The 18,080-nt window shown below is 39.9% G+C and overlaps 1 protein-coding gene and 1 pseudogene across 2 annotated transcripts in view; one reads left to right on the top strand and one right to left on the bottom strand.

Moving 5' to 3' along the window:
• The window catches only part of KPNA3 (karyopherin subunit alpha 3), a 97,958-nt gene that overhangs the window by 17,901 nt on the left and 61,977 nt on the right, over nucleotides 1-18,080 (top strand). The window lies entirely within an intron of this gene.
• Nucleotides 15,764-16,751, bottom strand: LOC133258106 (deoxyribonuclease TATDN1-like; annotated as a pseudogene).

Genomic DNA, 18,080 nt, shown 5'->3' with positions numbered 1-18,080 from the left:
CAAAGTTACCTCCAGAGAATAGAGTCTAAGAGAGGTAATACTTGAGGTTAAAGATTTTGGGGGAGTGCAGACTACCTGGCAATGCAGGCCTAGCTGAGATAAGTACAGTCATCCCTTGGTATTGCAGGGAATTGGTTCTAGGAGCTCCCTGAGACACCCAAATCCGTGCATACTCAAGTCCCTTTGTAAAATGGCGAACGTAGTGTAATGAGTACATTTGGCCCTTAGAATCCAGGCAGACCGATGGTACTAGAGTGTATTTTGGTAACAGTTGTGAAGGGTTTTCAGTTGATTGTGTCAGATTTAGCTACGAAAGCATCCTGAGTTATAGTTAGAATTGTTAGTTAAGCCAAATATAAAGTGTAGAAATCATACTCACTTGAATCATTAAAAAACTGAACTAACAAGATGCAGAAATTGAGTCTGAACCATTTTTCCCACAGATATGGAAGCTGGGGGTGTAGAGAAGTAAGGAATGTTGTTCACTCACCTAGCTGATAACCAGGTTTTCTGATTCCAGTACTTGGGTAACACAACATGCTTAAAAACAAAATCTGTAGTTTAGAAAACTTGAAAACATACAATAGTAGAATAGTTTATGGAACTCCTGTATACCACCTTAAAACAGTTAATAATTTTTGGCCAGTCTTGTTTCATTTATATTCTTACCCACTTTTACCCTTCCCTGGAATATTTTGAAGCAAATTCCAGATATCCTGTTTTGTTTATCAGTACTTGACATGATCATGAACTCCTTATTGGAGAATTCAGGCTTAAATTGAAGAAAGTAGGGAAAATCACTAGGCCATTCAGCTATGACCTAAATCAAATCCCTTATGATTATATAGTAGAGGTGATGAATAGATTCAAGGGATTAGATCTGTTAGAGTGCTTGAAGAACTATGGGAGTTGATAACATTGTACAGGAGGCAGTGACCAGAACCATCCCAAAGAAAAAGAAATGCAAGAAGCAAAGTGGTTGTCTGAGGAGGCCTTACAATTAGCTGAGAAAAGAAGAGAAGCGAAAGGCTAAGGAGAAAGGGAAAGACATACCTATCTGAATGCAGAGTTCCAGAGAACAGCAAGGTGAGATAAGAAAGCCTTCTTAAGTGAACAATGTAAAGAAACAGAGGAAAGCAATAGAATGGGAAGGACTAGAGATCTCTTCAAGAAAATTGGAGCTACTAAGGGAAAATTTCATGCAGAGATGGGCTCAATAAAGGACAGAAATGACACGGACCTAACAGAAGCAGAAGAGATTAAGAATAGGTGGCAAGAATACACAGAAGAAGAGGTGGCAAGAATACACAGAAGAACTATACAAAAAGATCTTAATGACCCAGATAACTGCGATGGTGTGATCACTCACCTAGAGCCAGACATCCTGGAATGTGAAGTCAACTGGGCCTTAGAAAGCATCACTACAAACAGAGCTAGTGGAGGTGATGGAATTCCCATTGAGCTATTTCAAATCCTAAAAGATGCAGCACTGTGAAAGTGCTGCACTCAGTATGCCAGCAAATTTGGAAAACTCAGCAGTGGCCACAGGACTGGAAAAGGTCAATTTTCATTCCAATCCCAAAGAAAGGCAATGCCAAAGAATGCTCAAACTACCGCACAATTGCACTCATCTCACACGCTAGCAAAATAATGCTCAAACTTCTCCGAGCCAGGCTTCAACAGTACATGAACCGTGAACTTCAAGCTGGGTTTAGAAAAGGCAGAGGAACCAGAGATCAATTCTCCCCTACCAGCTGGGTGTCCTAGAGTTCAACAAAGTTCTGATGTCACCTGTCTGGAGATAGCCTCAGATTCAATAGGCTTCCCTGGTGGCTCAGAGGTAAGGAATCTGCCTGCAATGCAGGAGACCTGGGTTTGACCCCTGGGTTGGGAAGATCCTCTGGAGAATGGCTACCCACTCCCATGTTCTTGTCTGAAGAATTCCATGGATAGGGGAGCCTGGTGGGCTACAGTCCATGAAGTTGCAAAGAGTCTGGCACAACTGAGTAACACTTTTACTTCACTTTCACTTCCAGTTTCCACAGGTCATTGATTTAGTACAAGACTGCTCCCCACCCTCATCCCTGCCTGTTTTCTAATCACCTGGCCACAAAACTTGTGTTGGAATACTTTGGCATACAGAACCCAGAAAAACATTTTACTTACTAGATTATTGGTTTCGTATGAAAAGATATAACTCAGGAACAGCCAGAGGTAAGAGATGCTTTGGGAAGGTCTGGGGGAAGGAGCAGACCTTCCATGGTCTCTTCTGAGAGACCCCAGCTCCCCATGTGTTCACCAGCCTGGAAGCGGTCCAGACCCTGGCTTTATATGAGAACATGATTGATTAAATCATGGACCATTGATGATGGTACTGGATCTCCAGCCTCTCTACCCCCCTCTGGAGTTTGGGGGGTGGGGCTAAAAGTTCCAACCCTCTAATCATCCGTCTGGCATCCAGCCCTCAACCTTAGGTTACCTGTACCTCATTAATATGACTAAAGACACCTTTACTGCTCTCTTCAGTCTTCATTTGTGTCCAGCTCTTTGTGATGCTATGGACTGTAGCCCTCCAGGCTCCTCTGTCCATGGGATTCTCCAGACAAGAACACTAGAGTGGGTTGCCATGCCCTTCTCCAGGGAATCTTCTGACCCAGGGATCGAACCCCCATGTCTTTTGTCTCCTGCATTGGCAAGCAGGTTCTTTACCAGTAGTGCCACCTGGGAAGCCCACTTAATGCTCTCTTTATTTAGGAAATTCTAAGAGTTTTAGGAACTCTATACCAGGAACAGTAGGTAAAGACCAACTATGTATTTCATATTATAAAATCACCATATCATAGTCAGATATATTATTATACTTAAAGAGCCCAGAATAATAATTATATACTCAGTTAAAAACACACTTTTGATATGAAATTTCAAAGTAAAAATACCCAGTATTATACCACAGATTTATAGACCAAAAGGAACCTTCTTGGTCAGTTGTTTGGGGTTGGGATGTGACAGGAAATTAATAATATTTTTAATAATTTTTTTTCCTCTTTTCAACTAAAAAGTAAAGTAGAGGAATAATCCTATCTGTCTCAAAATAGGTTGATAATAGCAGGTGTTACGGAGAAGGCAATGGCACCCCACTCTAGTACTCTTGCCTGAAAATCCCATGGACGGAGGAGCCTGGTGGGCTACAGTCCATGGGGTCGCTAAGAGTCGGACATGACTGAGCAACTTCACTCTGACTTTTCACTTTCATGCATTGGAGAAGGAAATGGCAACCCACTCCAGTGTTCTTGCCTGGAGAATCCCAGGGACGGGGGAGCCTGGTGGGCTGCCGTCTATGGGGTTGCACAGAGTCGGACATGACTGAAGCGACTTAGCAGCAGTAGCATCAGCAGCAGGTGTTAACTTTTAGCTTCCAAAAATGGTATATAGATTATTATGGAATGAGGAAACTTTATGGAAAGAAGGCCTTTTTCATATTTTCAGTATTTTAATAGTGAATATTTTTTTTAAATGAAAATGACTCCAATGCATCTATACATCATATGAAAGATGTTGAAACACTTTGTGTCTCTGAAATAGCCTTTGATGTATTCTGATTTATTATTCCTTGACTGCAAACACACACACACATTTTCTTATTAAATATAGAAGCATTAAATCACAGAGTCAAGTGGGACAGCGGTGAACTTGGGTTATGGCCCCTTTCTTTGTTGGAATAGTGTATGCTCGCTCTTTGCATTCCCTATCTCAGAATTGCAGAGGGAAAGATTCAGTATTCCAAACATCTTTGCAGTGTTTCCAGAGGATATTCGGGTTGACACTGTTGTCATTTTTCTTTAGTTAGGATAGCAGCAGAGAGACCGAGATAGAAAGCTGAACAGAGTATGGAGGAAGGTAGCTGGACAGGCATTGAAATAATTAGGTTCCTCTATAAGTTCCTCTCAAAAATTCAGATGTGCAGGAGAAAAGTAGGTAGCCTGAAAAGGATGGTCATGTTGGCTAAGTGCTGGTCTGTACATAGACAGTACAGATGCATTCGTAGATGGGAAACAGCCTAGATGTAGATACTGCATGATGTGTGTAGCAGAGAGCCATGGACTGTGCTGTACATGGACTGTGGTATCTTCTTGGAAATTGAACTAATTTTGTTAACTTGAATCTAGTTCCGTGAGTGTCATGTGTATGTATATCTTAGTTTTGGAATAATGTATAATTAGGAGTATTTATTGAGACCTTTTTTCTTTTTAAACTTTGCAAAAATAAATTTTTAATAACTAGCAACTGGTGTTTTAAAACATAAGTAGAATATTTTGGGAATGGTGCTGTGTGATATTAATTTGTGTACTAATTTGTATTAGTAGTTAATTATTCACTTGTTAGTAAGTATATTCTACTTACTATTAAAAATTAAATACATTTTAAAGGAGAAGATGAAACCTAAATCATGATTCTAAATATTAAGGCTCTCATACTATTTAATAATAAAATGAAAATTCATTCTTGTATGAGAATAAATTCTCACTGCCCAAAATCCTTTGGTATGAGTGACAATTTAAAATGCTTCCTAATCTCCACACACAATTTAAAGTTACTGTTATGGTCTGTGGCTGGTAGCAGCAGTATTTTCAGTATTGTGCTGAATTCTGGGAACATTGTTTTTGATTGGAATTAAAGAGTTGATACTTGGATGTTAAGAGTTCTATAGTAAATGGGCATTTTCTTCTGTTTTCTAAGTTTTATGATTGTAGGGCTCATGCAAACTAACATTTTTGTGTACCCTTTGAAACTTTGGGAAAGTGGGATAATTGAGTGTTGAGCTAAATTAATCAAATTTTGGAATACAGAAGGAGAAAGTACCTGGAGCATACACTGATTATGGTAGTGCAAACAACATTGTCAGTGAATATGACTCAACACAAGTTCAAATTTAATGTTAGTTATTCAAAGTGAAGTGAAGTGAAAGTCACTCAGTCCTTGGAATTCTCCGGGCCAGAATACTGGAGTGGGTAGCCTTTCCCTTCTCCAGGGGATGGTTATTCAAACTACCTTTTAAAAGCAGTTCTAAGAAAGATTTATTTATTTATGGCTGTACTCAGGCTTTCTCTAGTTTTGGCAAGCAGGGCCTACTCCCCAGTTGCTGCCCAGGGCTTCCCGTCACAGAACATCGGCTTTAGGGCACCAGCTCAGTCATTACGATGCACAGGCGTAGTTGCTTCTAGGCATGTGGGATCTTCCTGGACCAGGGATCTAACCCGTGTCTCCTGCATTGGTAGGTGGATTCTTAACCACTGGACCACCATGGAAGCCATGCTTTTTTTTTGGTATTATGGAGTAGAGGGAAGTAAAACTGGATGAAACAAGTTCTCTGCCTTCAAGGGCAATTTAATCTAAGAAATAAATACAGCTGTTGGTAACTATAAGATTTTGATTGTTTAATAAAAGTGAAGGTGGTTTGGGTACACAGGAGGGACAGGTGAACGCTGGCCTTAAAAGATTTGACAGAACTTCATAGTGGAGATGACATGAATGTTTCCTGGTTTGCACAAGATGTGTAGGTTAGATATATGTTTAGCAGAAAGAGTTTTTTTTTTAATTAAGCTGATTTCTTGATGACTGTGTACCTGTGACCCTCCCTCTAGTTTGTTGCAGTGGCCCCGAGTGTCAGCATGGCGGTCTGTTCTCTCAGTGTTTCTGGTCTGTTGTGTTGTCCTAGGGGTGCCAGCTAGGGGTCTGGGTGGTGGAGCCCTTGTGGCTTGTCCCTTAATCTCACTGCTTCACAAATATGTTTTGTGTGTGTGCGTGCACATGCGCGGGGGTGTACGTGCCATTATGTGAAGGAGGCTGGGAAGCACTGTTTTAGATTACTTACTATTCCTCTTCTGGTAAAGAGTTCTCTGGTATATAGTTTTGCTTTTGTGAAAACAGCTAGAATAGTTTTGTAATAAGAACACATTCTAGATAAATGATATTAGGTACCAGTGCAGACAGAATCTTCTAGTAAACCAGATATTAGTTCCATGCAGTGATTAGGGGGCCCTAATTCTCAGCTTTGTATTTATGAACATGATGGCATTAAGTGAAGATTTGATGTTTGTGGGCATGGCCACACTTTAAATAAATGTGACCAAATTACAGTATACCTCCATGTGCTTTTCTTCTGGTAAACATAGTAGGTATTGGACCTATTTCTGAGAAAACTATACTCCTCTCAGCAGGACAGGTACTTCTCAGGAAGGGAAGTTGGGCAGATTTGCTTATGGTAGGGACAGCCTTGAGAGGAAGTCCAGAGCTCCTTTCTAGTAAGAGGCAGAAAAGGGAGAAGGAAGCAGAAGGGAAAATTCTGAACTTACAGCCTGGAAGAAAGCAGGCATCTGGACACCCAGTCCTAGGTGTTACGCCCTAGTTGTGACTGCCTGGAGCTGTTGCATTCAGGATAGAAGTGTAGATTTTGGGGGCTAGTGTGACTTGAAATACACCCCCCTTATTAAAGAGGAGAAATTGGGGTCCCAACTTTCTTATCAGTGAAAGGGACTAAGATATGGTAGCAAAGGGATAGTTTTGGTGCTGCAGACTTTCAGAGTACAGTTACTTGTTGCTTGTTTTGTTTCTTGATAGTGAAGTAGAAGATACCTGGTGTCTGGAGGGTAGTTTAGGGATCTTGAGAAAGATTCGCCACCTTCCCAGTCTTCTTACTCAGTTCCTCCGCCTGCTGCTGCTAAGTTGCTTCAGTCGTGTCCGACTCTGTGCGAGCCTATAGACGGCAGCCCACCAGGCTCCTCCGTCCCTGGGATTCTCCAGGCAAGAACACTGGAGTGGGTTGCCATGTCCTTCTCCGCCTAGTAAACTTCAATAATGTGTCTTTGGCTATATAACAGTACTGGTTAGCCATTTAAAGAATAAGAAAAGATTAAAGAACAGACCATACCAGCACTCTTTTAAGCTGGACTATTGTCTTTTGGTGGGATAAAATATATATCAGAATTTATGGTTTCTCTGCAGCTAGGGAGCCAGCCTACATTCAGCCTGGAAGTTGTTCTTTTCCAGCATACGTGTAAGGAGCTATTAATGGCCTTTCACCATGAAGATAATTTTATGTGCTGGTATTTAAATTCTAAGTAGTTTGTTTTTAATTACTATTATAGAAAGATGAAATATTTCCAATTTTGAGCACTCCCTCTAGACAGGAAAGAAACAGGGAAGTCCTTTTATTCCAAAATTGGGATGAGGAAATAAATCTATTACTGGTAATGTGCAGATACCAAAAATAGTCTTAAATCTCCTAAGAAATTCAGTAATAGAGGTATCAGAGAAAGACTATAAAATAAATATTTTTAAATGAATGAATCATATAAGAAAGAATCAGAAGCATTAGGGAAAAAAACCCAAGATATTACCAGAGTAGATCAGGCATACTTGAAAAGGACTTAATGTAGCTAGAAATGAAAGAGGAAAAAAAGAATCAGTGACATTAGGTACTCAGTGGACAGAAGTGACAGGATTTAAAATTGGAAATGCTTATTACAACCTATAGAAAAGGGAAAGAGGACATACATGACTGCTTGCTTAGTGATACAAACTGTGCCAGGTTCTTCTGTTAATGTTTATCTCATTTAATTCTCAGAACCACTTTTTGAAGTAGTTTTAATATCCCACTTTTAAAAGAGTACTGTCGTTTACAGATAAGGTAAAAACAGTAGATGAAGCAAGATCAGTGAGCAAAATGATGAACTCTGCTCTGAATATGCTAAGAATTTGTGGGGTGTTTGCTGAAGTGATCCAGAAAGACGCTCAGCTCAGGAGAGAGATCTGGAATTAAAGTTTTAAGCTGCTTCATTTCCCAGGGTTATTGGACTTGCAGAATATACCAAAATCTGTTTATTTCCTAACACAATTGTTTATTTAAAGGATGATGGCTAACGGGAACTATAGTTGAAGGAATTACTCAAGTCTGACATCGAAATTTACTGTCTGTTGGCCACCTTTCCTTCTGTGAAAATAAGCCTCCTTTCAGGTATTCCCTCCCTGCCCCTGTCGTACATTTTATTCATTTCTCATGGGTAGCTGCTTAAAAAAAATTTAGTTGTGCATATAAACTGTCATCAGATGATGAGAATAGTTTTTAATGTTATTTTAAACTAATCTGATGTTTTCTCGGGGGATTATGCTTGAAATGAGGTCTTCACATATGATTAGTAGTACTGTTTTAACAGTTGGTCAATCAGAGTACTGGTTCATTAATTAAGACTGTGGTACTGGTATAAGGAAAAACATACAGATCAATGGAATATAATTTAGACTCCAGCAATAAACTTACATTTACAGTAAATGGGTTTTCAACAAGGGTGCCAGTGCTGTTCAACAGGGGGAAATGGTCTTTTCAACAAAAAATATTGGGACAGCTGAGCTGGATATCCTCAAATCAAGGAATGAAGTTAGGCCTCTGCCTCACACTCTTAGGTGGATCAAAGACCTTTATGTAAGAACTAACATATTAAAAAAACTTCAGGAGAAAAAAGGTAGGTGTAAATCTTTGTGATCTTAGATTGGGCATTAGTTTCTTGATGACAACATCAAAAGAACAAGCAACCACATAAAAAATAAACTGAACTTCATTAAAATTAAATATTTATGCTTTAAGGGAGATCATCAAGAATGAAAACAAGCCCACAGAAGGAAAGAAAGTATTTGCAAATCCTCTCTGATAAGGGACTTATATCAAGAATATATAAAGCACTCTTAAAACTCAATAATAAAAGACCAGCCCAATTCAAAAGTAGACAATAGACTTGAATAGACATTTCTCCAAAGGAAGTGTGGCCAGTAAGTAAAAAGATGCTAAACATCATTGGTCACAGTGAGATGCCACTTCATGAAACCCACTAGGATGTCTAAAATAATAAAAGCAGATTATAACAAATGTAGTTGAGAATGTGGTGAAATGGAAACCCTCATCACTGTTGGGATTGCAAATTGGGCTTCCCTGGTGGCTCAGATGATAAAGAATCTGCCTGTAATGCAGGAGATGAGGGTTCAAACCTTGTTTAAGGAAGATCCTCTGGTGAAGGGAATGGCTACGTACTCCAGTATTCTTGCTTGGAAAAGTCCATGGACAGAGGAGCCTGGCGGGCTACAGTCCATGTGGTCACAAAGAGTTGGACATGACTGAGTGACTAACACTGTCTCTTATAACTGCCGTAGAAAACAGTTTGGCAGCCTCTAAAGGTTGAACCGGAGAAGGCAATGGCACCCCACTCCAGTACTTTTGCCTGGAAAATCCCATGGACGGAGGAGCCTGGTAGGCTGCAGTCCATGGGGTCGCTAAGAGTCGGACACGACTGAGCGACTTCACTTTGACTTTTCACTTTCATGCATCGGAGAAGGAAATGGCAACCCACTCCAGTGTTCTTGCCTGGAGAATCCCAGGGACGGGGAAGCCTGGTGGGCTGCCGTCTATGGGGTTGCACAGAGTTGGACACGACTGAAACGACTTAGCAGTAGCAGCAGCAAAGGTTGAACATTGAGTTACAGTATGATCCGGCAAGTCCATTCCTAGTTTTATACTTCAAAGAAATAAAGACATGTTTCTCCACAAAACTTACCTGTAATAGTAAAAAAGTAGTGACTGTGAAACTCGTTCAGTTGTGTCTGACTCTTTGCAATCCCATGGACTGTACAGTCCATGGAATTCTCCAGGCCAGAATACTGGAGGGGGTAGAAATAATCCAAGTGTCTCATCAGCTGGTGAGTGGATAAATAAAATATGGAATATATCCTTATAGTGGAATGTTATTCAGCAACAAAAGGAAAGAAGTACTGATAAGGGGAAACAACATAAATAAACCTTGAAAACATGCCAACTGGAGAAACCACCCACCAGAAAAAAAGCATATACTGTATAATTCCATTTATATGACCATTTATATTCCAGAAGAGACAAATCTTTAGAGGCAGAAATAGGTTAATGTTGCAAAGGACTGAGGTGAGAGTTGTGTAGAATCAGGAGGTGACTGCTAAAGGAAATAAGGTTTCTTTTTGTAATGATGAGAATATTCTAGGGACTTCCCTGGTGGTCCATTAATTAAAACTCTGTGCTTCCACTACAGAGGGCCTGGGTTTGATCCCTGATCAGGTACCTAAGGTCCTGCAGGCCATGTGGTGTGGCAAAAATTTTTTTTAAACAAGAAAATGCTCTAAATTTGATTTTGGTGATGGTTGCACAACTCTGATTGTACTAAAAACTGTTGAATTTGTACACTTTAAATGGCTCAGTTATGGGTGTGTGAATGATATTTCAATGTTGTTGTAACCACCACCACCAGAGGAACAGTGGTTCCACTGTGGAACCTAGACTGTATGCAGGCAGGCAGAACAATATACTGTGCTGTTTTAAACACCGGACAAAAACACTTTCCCAAAAAGATTAACTGGATGTTTCCTAATACAAATGTTCATAACCTTGCTGAAAAGTTACACACCATACATGCTTCAGAATTCATCAATAAACAAACCCAGATGATTCAGAGTTAATAATATAAAGTTGGTAATTGAAGCCATGGAATATAATATTCTAGAAGGGGTTTGTAGAGGAAGTAGATGAATGGCCTGCAAGGTTGTAGACAGAGCCTACAGGGAGAACTCCGTAGAGGGACAAGGGGAGGAGGCCGTGGAGGAGGACGGCACGGAAGTCGAGGGAATAGGGATGGATGGGTAACAGTGTGCTCCTGCAGACGCCACAGACGGATTTGTTTCACGAACAGAAGATTGCTGATGATGTTCGCAAAAGCAGTGTTAGTGACATTTTTTTGGAAGCTGGCTAAGTGAATGGAGTGAAGAAGTGGAAAACACTGTATACTGTTCCTTCAAGAATTTTGGCTAAAGAAAGACAGTTGTCAAAAGAAAATGTAGATTCAGGAAGAGCTTTTTTTTTTTTTTTCAAATAAGATGAGAGAGACTTGAACAAACTCATGATGATGAGAAATAGAGCTTGGAAAAATGGACAAGGGGGTAACTGATGAAGAAAGACACTGTGGTTGTGATAGGATGAAAGAAGAATGTTCAAGGATGCAGTTGATTGGGGATGGAATTGAGATTTGGAGGTGCAGTGCATGATAGGAAGTTGAGAGAATTGCTACCATCTCATGGTTCCTGTTTTCTTAATAAATAGAGAGCCTGGTTTTCTTCAGAGAGGAAGGAGAATATGGAAAAGGGGTCTTGTGGATAGTAGCTTTTTTGTGCAAAACTACCTAAGGAAGGCTGGAAAACTATCCAAACAGCAAGCGTTGGGAGTTTAACTGAGATTAGAGACCTGGAATTGATAATGCCCATATTGGAGGCTGAGGTTTTTTTTTTTTTTTCTCTTTCAGCGCTTACTAGCCTGGCTTTTGGAGTAAGACTTGAAGTGAATCAAAGTTAGCTTTTTAGCGGGGCAAGAGGATAGAAATTCAGGGGGCAGAAGTGTTGAAGAATGAGGACTGTGTAAGAAGGAAGCAGAACAGGAAGGGGTTAATAAAGTGGGGGAAAATCAAGGGCTGAGGGTCTAAGTAATTTTTGTGGATCTAGGTCAGTCTGTCCAGTGACTAATTAACGGGAAGTTGTCTAGTACCTTAATTGGATCTGTGGAGTGTTTTGCTGCCAGGGTCAGAGATTCTTCAAATTAGAGGTCAGTGTACATAGTGTTTAAGGGGAAGTCTACCCATTTCATATTAAAATGTTGAATATTCCAGAGTTTATGAATGAAGTGTAAAGCATCCAAAATTTATCCTAATTTGACTGGCAGATCTGTGGTTGGTTCTTGATGAAAGGATTGCTGGAAACTTAGGAAAAAGAAGAACTGGTGAGCCCCAGGAACAGGCTGTTAGAAGGGTTGTTGAAGATACCAGGAATGTGGTCAGGACTTGGTTTGGAGAGGAACACTAAACCAGCTTCTCGTCTTTGCTGATTATAAGGGCACTGGTGACATGAAAATGGACACAGAGTGGCGTGGTACATGGTGTAAGTTCTTCTCCACAGCTCCGTGGAAGCAGTGGTCTTGAAGTGTGTGCAGGTAGATGAGACTGACTGACACATGTGGGACATGGGGACATCGTTAATAATGACGGTAGCTAATGTTCTTGCGGGCTCTCTGTGCCAGGCACTGTCCCCATTATGCAAACTTTTAACATGAACTTATTTGTCGATGTAATCCTATGAGGCATTGTTATCATCATTTTATAGATAAAGAAGCTAAGATGGAGAGGCCAGTAACATTTCGAAAATATCATCCAGTTTGCATGGGGGAGCCTGAATTTAAACCTGGACCACTGACTCCAGAGCAGGTGTTTCTAACACTGTGCTGTGCAGTTATAGGGTAGTGCTCCAATGTCATTTGTATAATATGTATTCAGTGTGTGTTGAATAACTTACATGAAACCTTAGAGGAAAATTGTTTGGTATGATATGGATGCTTTCTAATTTAGTGATAATTTTGTTCGTTATTTTCTGAGAGAATTAAGCAAGAGCAGTGGTTAAGAGTGTGGTTCCAGCAGCATCAGCATCAGTATCATCTGGGATCTTGTTGGAAACAAATTCCTAACCCTTACCCAGCCCTGCTGCTTGAGAAACCTGGGAGCGGAGCCCAGCAGTGTGTTGGTGTTTGTTTCTGGCCTCACTGAGTCCTCATTGTGGTGCTCAGGGCGGTGAGCGGGGTCTGCTGTCTAGTTGCCATGTGGAGGCTTCTGATTGTGGAGGCTTCTCTGTTGCAGAGCACGGGCTCCGGGGCCTGAGGGCTCAGGAGTTGTGGTGCAGGGGCTTAGTTACCCCAAGGCATGTGGGATCTTCCCAGAGCAGGATCGAACCCCTGTCTCCTGCATAGGCAGGCAGATTCCCAACCACTGGAGCACCAAGGAAGTCCCAGTTTGTGTTTTAACAAAGCTAGTTTATTTTACTGGAGGCTAAAAATTTGAGAGCTACTAACCCAGAGCAGAGCATCGTATCAGAAGGTAAATTAGAATTTGAATTAGCCTTAAATGATACTGAGATTGTCAGTGTTTTCTGGATCACATTCTGAGGATTGAAATCTGATGCGGATTTATTAGCATTAGATAGTCCCTGGTGGCTTAGACGGTAAAGCATCTGGCTACAATATGGGAGACCTGGGTTCAATCCCTGGGTCAGGAAGATCCGCTGGAGAAGGAAATGGCAACCCACTCCAGAACTCTTGCCTGAAAAATCCCATGGACAGAGGAGCCTGGTAGGCTACAGTCCATGGGGTTGCAAAGAGTCGGACGTGACTGAGTGACTTTACTTTCACTTTTCACTTTCATGCTCTGTGATTGCAGTTTGATATGTTGATTCTACTGGTCACAAGTGAAATGGAAGCAAAATGTCCGTGGATCACAGCTGTTGACAGCTCACAATGCTTGGTTGTATATCATTAGTGCTATTTTCTTTCCTTTAAACATTTTAAAAAATTGTGTAACATTTGATATACAAAAATAGATAATGTAGATATGTTTTGAAGAAATAATAAAACAAATATCTGTGAATCCAATACTAAGTTTAAGAACTGGAAACAGAAGCTATCTCTCTGATCACATCCCTAGCTTTCTATCAGAAGTAAATCCACGGTCTAAGCAGTGACATTCTTGTCTAGTTCTTCTGTCGCTGTACTGCCCGTGACTGGGCTGAGGGACTTGTACCCTAGACTTTGGGCCTCTGTGTTGTAATGAAAGTGCATGTGTGACTCCAGAGCCAGAGCATGTATTTCATTCCGTATATATACACACATATACAAACATATATAAAAAGTAATCCACTGTCATAAATGTGTGTAATTCATTACTTTGCTTTTCCTGATTATCGTACATGTCTGTATCCTGAAATAACATAGTATTTACTTTTGCTTGTTTTTTTTATAATATGAAATATTCATACTGTATAATGTGGAAAATAAAAAATTTTTAGTTGTTTTGTTCATGTAACGTTAACAGTTCTAGATTCATTTGTGTAGCTGTAGTTCATTCATCCTCATTGCTGAGTAATGATTGCCTCACAATTCATTTATTTTCCTTTTAATGAACATTTGAGTTGCATTCAGTATTTTTGTTTCTTGCTATTATTATAAACCAATGATACCAGAAACCACTTACATTTATCTCATGATGAGTATATGCAAGAGCTTCTGTAGGATTTATACCTTGAAATAGAATTGTTGTGTACTTTAGTATTTTCATCTTTACCATATTTTAAAAATGCCAAATTTTCTCCCCAAAATGATTGTACCAACTCACCAGTTGCTCTACATCTTCATGAACACTTGGTGATATAATACCTACTAATGTTTTGGCCACCTCATGCGAAGAGTTGACTCATTGGAAAAGACCCTGATGCTGGGAGGGATTGGGGGCAGGAGGAGAAGGGGACGACAGAGGATGAGATGGCTGGATGGCATCACTGACTCGATGGACGTGAGTCTGGGTGAACTTTGGGAGTTGGTGATGGACAGGGAGGCCTGGCATGCTGCGATTCATGGGGTCGCAAAGAGTTGGACATGACTGAGCAACTGATCTGATCTGATTCATGCTCCAGGTTTCTTTCCAGCTTGGCTTCTCTTTGCACTTTCTGTGTGACATCTTTCAAAGACCAGAAATACTAAATTTTAATGGAGTTATTCTTTTGATTTTAACATTTTTGTGTTCTACTTAAACTTTTCTCCACCCAGGGACTGTAAAGGTATTTTACTTTAAAAACTTAAAGTGTTGATTTTATAAATTTTCAAACCATCTGGAATTGATTTTTCTGTATGGTGATATAGTAGGTATCCAGTTTCTTTTTTTTCCCTCACATGGATAATTATTTGGCTCAGGACCATTTATTAAATGGCCTGTCTTTTTTTTACTAGTAGTCTGCAATACCATCTCTATCATATCAAAGTCTCCATGTATGTTTGGGTTTATTTGAGGGATCTCTTCTTTTGGTGAATTTATTTTCTGCTTTAATCTGTATATACTTTTATATCTTGAAAAGTTAAAATATTGTAAAATTACAGCTAAACATCATTAATAGAAGTAGCTTGGTGTAAATGTCCAGTGTTCACACGTCCCCAGCGGTATTTTATGTGGCATACAGGCACACATTCTAGTGTGTGTAGTGTTGTTGTTCAGTTGCTAAGTCGTGTCTGACTCTCTGTTAGCTCAGGGACTGCTGCTCTCCAGGCTTCCCTGTTCTTCACTATCTCCCTGAGTTCGCTCAAACTCATGTCCATTGAGTCAGTAATGCCATCCAACCATCTCATCCTCTGTTGCCTGCTTCTGCTCCTATCCTCAATCTTTCCCAGCATCAACGTCTTTTCCAGCGGGTTGGCTGTTTGCATCAGGTGGTCAAAGTATTGGAGCTTCAGCTTCAGCATCAGTCCTTCCAATGAATATTCAAGGTTGATTTCCTTTAAGATTGACCATTTTGATCTACTTACTGTCCACGGGACTGTCAAGAGTCTTCTCCAGCACCACAGTTTGAAAGTATCAGTTCTTCAGCACTCAAGCCTTCTTATAGTCCAACTTTCTCACATCTGTACATGACTACATTATAGTTTGTTTGGATCAGTATTCATATAAGTTCTATGTTCTGTGATTGGTTGACATGTCTCTTAAATCTCCAGTCTGTAGGTTCCTGCTCCATTTCTCAAGCCACCACCCCTCCCCCTTTGCCTTGTTGTTGTTTGAGAAATGGAGTTGTTTATCCTGAATTTTGCTTGTTGCAACTTCTTTTTTTTTTTTATTGAAACTTAAGTTTTATCATGATATTTTATATACATGGTGGGAAAATGGGAGACACATATCAAGTACATATCAGGAAAAACTATTTTAATAGTGTTGTTATATAGTGTATTGGCTAGTTCCAGTGGATCTTCATCTCTTACTGCTGACTTTATCTCCAGTATTTGAATTATGTGGCAGGGTTCATTTCTGTCTTTCAAACAGTGCCCGTTTTCCCACTTCTTTTTGGTAGGAAATGAAGTTTTTATATATTTTGATCCAGCATGTGTACTTTTGACTCCACACCAAGGTGCATCAGTCTCAATCATTAATTTTTCACTAGGTATTGATTTATAACTTCCAAATCAGCCTCAGTTTTCAGTGAGCAACCATTAAACCCTATATAGAGACCCAAGTCCATCAAAGCAGCTGCTGCTTCCTTGGTACCTTCAAATGAATGCACCACTCCACCTACACACCGATCTCTGTTTCTTCTCATTATATCCAAAAATTCAGCATGTGAGTTCCGACAATGGAGAAACATGGGTAATTTCGTTTGTTCTGACAGTTCAAACTGTTTTTCAAAATACTTGAGCTGAGTATCTTTGGAACAAAACTGTAGTCGGTCAAAATCAAGTCCACATTCCCCTATGGCTACAACTTTCCGTGTTGCTTTCAGCAAGATTCAGCAACTCCGTCAGGTAATGATCAGGGTCATTCTTTTCGAATTCATCACATCTTGTAGGATGACACCCAACGGTGCCGAAAAACATATCATTTGTTTATGCCAAATGCAGTGCATCTTTACTGTCTTATAGATTTCCACCTGTAATCATAAACTTTTTAACACCAATCTGAACAGCTCTCTCTTTTCCGTCCTTTAAGTCATCTTGATGCTTTTGAACCACCCTATAAATTCCTCTGAACGTAGGATCTGTCAAGTTGATACCAATATCCACAAATTTGAAATGACTCATGACTGCAGCTCCAGGTTCTCCTCGACATGGTTGCAACTTCTTGATGTTTAGTATGTCCTTCTGTTCTTTTCATTTCCTGTAAATTGGTTGTTAAATGTAAAGGCTTGGTATGTTTTATTAATTAATCCCTTTGCAAAGATTGATTTGTATGTGGTATTATATACTGCAAAAGAAAGATCTTGAGATAAAATTCACATACATTTTCACATCTGCTCAGTGGCTTTTTAGCATATTCGTACTAAAAGTTGTACAGCCATCTCCATACCCAATTTCAGAATATTTTCATTACCACAGAAAGAAATAATATGACCTTTAGGAGTCATTCTCCATTCTCCACCCCCCTTCAACGAATCCGCTTTCCATCTCCATAGATTTGCCTATTCAGGACATTTATATAAATGGAATCATATACTATGTGGTCTTTTGTGACTGACTTATTTCATTCAGCATAATGTTTTCAAGGTTCATTCATGTTTTTAGTATATGTTAGTAAATCATTCCTTTTTATTGCTGAATGATTTTCCATTGTATGGGTATACCACATTATATGTATCCATTTGGTGGGGCGTCTAAGTGACTTCCACATTGTGGCTATTGTGGATTGAGTTGCTGTGAACATTCTGGTACAAGTTTTTGTGCAGGCTCTGTTTCCATATCTCTTGGGTATATACTAGGAGTACAGTTGCTAAATCATGTGGTGATTCAGTATTTAAATTTTTGAGGAACTCCCAGACTGTTTTTCAGACTATTGTGCAATCCCACCAGCAGAATGCCAGAGTTCTGATTTCTCCACATTCTCACCAGTACTTATCTGTCTTCTTTATTTTATCCATTTTAATGAGTATCTCGTGATTTTGTTTTCTATTTCTCTGATAGCTAATTATGTTGAACATCTTTTCCTGTGCTTATTGGCCATTTGTTTATCTTCTTTGGAGAACTGTTTATTCAGATTCTTTGCTTACTTTAAAATTGTGTTGTTTTATTATTGAATTGTATGGGCCTATTCTGGGCTTCCCTTGTAGCTCAGTCGGTAAAGAATCTGCCTGAGTGCAGGCAACCCGGTTTCAATCCCTGGGTTGGGAAGATCCCCTGGAGAAGGAAATGGCAACCCACTCCAGTGTCCTTGCCTGGAAAATCATGGACAGAGGAGCCTGGAGGGCTACATTCCATGGGGTCCCAAAGAGTCGGGCACAACTGAGCGACTAACACTTACTTATTTTTTCTAGATACATGTCCCTTATCAGATATATAATTTGCAAATCTTCTGTCTCATTCCACGGGTTGGCTTTTCACTTTCTTGGATAATACATAATTTTTATTGTTGTTGTTCTTTAGTTACTAAGTCATGTCCAACCCCATGGACTGCAGC

Source organism: Bos javanicus, chromosome 12 (genome assembly GCF_032452875.1).
Source record: "Bos javanicus breed banteng chromosome 12, ARS-OSU_banteng_1.0, whole genome shotgun sequence".
Classification (NCBI taxonomy): domain Eukaryota; kingdom Metazoa; phylum Chordata; class Mammalia; order Artiodactyla; family Bovidae; genus Bos; species Bos javanicus.
The sequence above is the reverse complement of the archived record's forward strand: the minus strand, read 5'-3'. Positions and strand labels throughout refer to the sequence as shown.